We start from the raw sequence: 4,928 nt of genomic DNA on the forward strand, positions 1-4,928 counted from the left end.
CAAAATAAATGAACAGCCCAAAACAGTACAAACAGACTCATAAACGCAGAGAACAAACTGGTGGTTGCCAGAAGGGAGAGGCGGTGGGAGGAAGAGACAAACGGGTGAAGGGGAGTGGGAGGTCCAGGCTTTCCGCTAGGGAATGAGTAAGTCATGAAGATGAAAGGGAGAGCCCGGGGAATATAGCCCCTGGGGATTGGAATGTGCTCTGTGCTGAAGGTCGGTAGCTACACTTGCGGTGAGCACAGCACAATGTGTAGTGTTGTTGACTCGCTGTTCTACATCTGAAACTAATGTAACATTGTGTGGCAACTATACTTCAAAAAGTTGTTTAAAAATAAATAGCTTTGGAACAGACTTCGTGTGTTGATTTTATATCCTGCAACTTTGCTGAATTCCTGCATCAGTGCTAGGAATTTTAGGGTGCAGTCTTCGGGTTTTCTACATAGAGTATCAGGTCGTCTGCGAAGAATCAAAGTTTGACTTCTTTGCTGGTTGGATACATTTTACTTCTTTTTGTGGACATTGCTGGGGCTAGGACTTCTAGTACTCTGTGGAACAACAGTGGTGAGAGTGGGCATCCCTGTCCTGTTCCTGATCTTTGGGGAACATCTCTCAGTTTTCCCTCGTTGAGGATGATATTCGCTGTGAGGCTTCTGTAGATGGCCTTTATGATGTTGAGGTATGTTCCCTCTCTCCCTACACTCTGGAGGGTTTTTATCAAGGAAGGATGCTGCATTTTGTCAAATGCTTTTTCTGCATCCATTGAGAGGATCATATGGTTCTTATCTTTTCTTTTATTAATGTGGCGTGTCATGTGGATTGATTGGCATATGTCGAACCACCGCTGAAGCCCAGGAAGAAATCCCACTTGGTGGTGGTGAATGACTCTTTCAGTTGGATCCTATTAGCTAGTATCCTGTTGAGAATTTTATTTTATTTTATTTAAAAAACAAGTAGCTTCGCAAAAAAGTCATTTAAAATGTCTTACGTGAATTGGACAACAATTTTACAACTTCATAATGATTCTTAATCCAAATAGTTTGTAGTGAAACTTTAAATTATATTTTTACAATATCCCATGTTCCATCTTACTAGGTGAAAATATATCAGAAGATGAAAGAGTAGCCTCCCTAACAAGGTACAATCAACGTTCCACCAAAATTAATTAATTACCTTCTCCCCTTTTAGTTGAAACACATAGTACCATGATATTATGGTTTTATGCCTTTCCTTGGTAATATCTCAATTCTGACTTTAAGAACACAAATAGAGAAAAAAGTGGGAATACAGATATGTTTGAATGACAAAGTCACGGGTTTAACTTAAGAGTTTTACCCTTGTGTTCACAAGAGGATAGAGAAAACTAAGTGACAAAGGAAGAAACATCTTAAATTACATCTTTCATCTTAGAAACATTTCCCTTTAAGGCTGTGTAACTGGAAACATGTTCGCACTGGGTAATCTCAAAGCACTATGTTATAGCACCGTGCAATGAATAAACATTCTACATTTAGAAATAACTAAAAAATATTAGGGATACCCCCCGACTACTGAGTCAGAGGTAAAATGATTAACTAATGACTCCAAATTAACCAAGATTTAGCTAAATTAAAAGGAAACGGACAAACTTTTTAAAAATGGCACTATATACAGTAAGGCAAAAAGACTTCTGTATATCTGAGATGGTTTTAGCATTTTTCTTACAATGCTTCACATTTTCCACATTTTTGGAGCTAGAGTATTTGGTGGGGGCAGGGGTCAAATCTAGCACCTTTTACCAGTGACCACATTAATGAAAAATATGAATCCAGCCGCAAAACAATGTTTTCCTTATATGTAAATCAATTAAAAACTTGATGAAAAGTGGAATGTTGTAAGAGAATCCAATCCATTTATGAAAATGAGTTGTACAATCAGGTTCCCCCTAAGAAATTGTTGACTAAGCTGAAGAAGTTAAGAGAAAATGTTTGCCAAAGTAAAGTAACAAAAAAATTGCCATCATAGGAATCTAACATCATGTAATATTTCTTTAATAATAGTTCTAGTTCCATGGGTCTTTATATGTTATGTCAATTTGTATCAGAGTTAAATGACAGAAAAGGCAACAATTTCTAAATTGGTGGCATACGTTTCTTTAAGATTTTTTAAAATGTAAAGTTATTAAAAAATACACAAACGACTAGATGAAAATGAAGGCAACAGAAAAATTCAACTTTTCACAACCAGAAAATTAGCACAATCCTAAAAATAATAGAGAAGAGTGTTGCTAACGCACAATTCTAAATCTTTCTAAGCTATGAGATTAAAAATCATTTTCAGTGTTTATGTAAATTCTGCATTTTGTCACATGAGTATGTCTGTTTAACACTGCCTTTTGAAAATAGGCCATTTAAGGAGACAACAATTTTTATCCTAAAACTTTCATTCAACTTTACTTTGGGTTGAATACATGTGTAATGTGCTCTCAATCCATAAAAATCACAGCGGATAGGAGCTCAGGATGGTGGGGGGTCGTGGATTAAGGAGAATCTGGTAATTCACATCGTGCTTTTTTTTTTTTTTTTTGCCCATGATGGAAGATAATTCACACTTCTAAAATCTCAAGACTTTCCTTTTTAAAGAACCAAAAGCAAACGCAGGACACCTTGCTGACACTTCCCCACCCCTAAACAAATTGATTACTCTTCTCCTAGAAAACTCTGAGAGTTGCAGCAGCAAAAGATTTTAACAGCAATGAAAATTTGTAAACTGTGTTGCAATTTTTTTCTTGAACTCAAAGTGCAAGATCAGGGTTCTCCTCATTTTCATGAATGCTTCTCCTGTCACTAATCCTTCATTTTGTTTGGTAAAGGCGGTTTTTGAATTAAGTCTCTTCTGGTATACAGAAACAGAGCAAAATGAGACAGGTAGTACAAAGAGCACACCTGCATGAATCATGAACCTCAACTGGTAAGTCTGACCGGGTGAATTGCAGATTCAGGCAACGAAGGCCCTGAATAACACAAAGCTCCATTTTCAGAGTCCCTGGCTGAATGTTTAATTAGAGCAGGAATTGTCCATGCACATCTGGTTGTTCATCAAAGCGAAACCTACCGTTTGAGTGCTCAATTCTAGTGTGAAGTGTTTTCACCATGGGAGCGAGAGCTCAAGCTTAAAAGGTAACAGTCATCAGAACTATCCAGAACAAGGAAATAACCATATGGCACATTTACTAGATTCCCTTCTGCCACCCAGCATGTGACTGGTTCCCAGTACCACCTTTATTTCACAAGTTTTTTTCAGCAACTCTGTAAGGCTTGTCACAACCATAAGACCACTACTTTTCACTGAGTCATAAACTCTTGCAACCCCAGGAGCAGAGTCAGGATCAAAATTCAGATGATAGCACATAATTTTATTTTATTTTTTAAAGATTTTAAGAAACTTATTTGAGAGAGAGAGAGCACATGTGCACACTCGGGTGGGGGGAGTGGCAGAGGGAGGGGGAGAAGCAGACTTCCCGCTGAGCAGGGAGCCTGACACAGGGCTTGAACCCAGGACCCTGTGATCATGACCTGAGCTGAAGGCAGATGCTTAACCGACTGAGCCACCCAGGTGCCCCGATAGCACAGAATTTTAGACACAAGGACATCTGTGCCGGTGAGTCCGCCTAAGTTCCTTTGGATTTGATTATTCTGCATCGGAGGTAGCAATGGTGAGCGTGGGGGGGACATCATCATGTCTTGCTCTTGGGCTCTGCAATGTGATGCCTATGGTGTCAACAAGCCATTCACAGACTGATCCACAAAGATCTCTGGGGCAATGACTGTAGGGCCCTGGTCTACCTGACTTCCATTTTCAGAGAAAGAGTCCCCCCGCCCTTCCCCGCTTGAGAAGGAACTGCAGAAACTTCCATGGGAGAAGAACTAACCAGACAATAACTAGATGATCCTTCCACCTTTGGAAGGATCCAGAACACCAAATGCAGTATTGAAGTGTATGTCCACTAACTACAGACATGTGTTCATTGAGGGGACGTCGCAAGCCTCCATTCTGGGATTCTGACCTCCTTTATGAATTATTTTGTTCTTGGCACACAGTGCCAGGCTGAAGACTGTGAAAATCTTTTCAAACATCATTCCGTGCTGGACTTGGATTGGAAGAAGGAACCAAAGCTGTGACTCTCGCCTCCTCCATTTTATACACCTCTCCTAGGAGTTGGTGGGTCAAGAGGCCACAGGGTAGGACTGCAGTGATGATTGCTAAGGGAAGTGGACCTCATTGGTCTTTGAGCTCTCGCATCTTTACAGACTACCCGTGCTGAGGAGAGGAAAAGGTATCCTCATCTGGCAGAGCTCCCAGAGGGTGTGCTCCCCTTGCCTTTCTGCTTTTGTTCTGCAGAAAGCAGCCTTTTTCATGTACCCATTAAGCTTTGACTCTTTGATCTATTTTTTCCACCTTTTTCATCTCCACTGTTGAGAGCACAGCTGATCATCTCTCTACCTTAGCCGCTACCAAATAAGGAATCGTGGTTTCCAAACACTGGCCAGGGATGGTTATTGTCCTCCCATGAAGTCAGTGTCTCGTTTACTTTGACTCAGGTTCAAAGATTTCTGGAAGGTTTTAAGACTACTTTTCTTCGTGATGACTCGTTCTCTAATCCCCCGGGGCTCAGTCTCTCTCTGGAATGTTATTCCCGAACATCTGGAGAAGCCTGCGATGCTACATACATCCATGTGTGTTTCTCCAGCTTCATTTAACCCTTGGAGCCATTTTCCAGCGGCGGCGGCGGCGCGGCGGGTGGCGGTGGCGGCGGCGGCGGCCAGAGCGCGACTCCCGTTCCCTCGCCCAAAGCCGGCGCGAGTGCTACGTGGCGGTGTAAGCCGTGAAATTTGTGGCAATTTGCTGCACGGTAACAAAAACCTGATACGCCATTAGTGATGTTA

General features: G+C 41.3%; 1 pseudogene; it reads right to left on the reverse strand.

Moving 5' to 3' along the window:
- Positions 1-2,807: 2,807 nt before the first annotated feature.
- LOC100475927 lies at positions 2,808-4,718 on the reverse strand (annotated as a pseudogene).
- Between the last annotated feature and the right edge of the window lie 210 nt (positions 4,719-4,928).

Source organism: Ailuropoda melanoleuca, chromosome X (genome assembly GCF_002007445.2).
Source record: "Ailuropoda melanoleuca isolate Jingjing chromosome X, ASM200744v2, whole genome shotgun sequence".
NCBI classification, from domain to species: domain Eukaryota; kingdom Metazoa; phylum Chordata; class Mammalia; order Carnivora; family Ursidae; genus Ailuropoda; species Ailuropoda melanoleuca.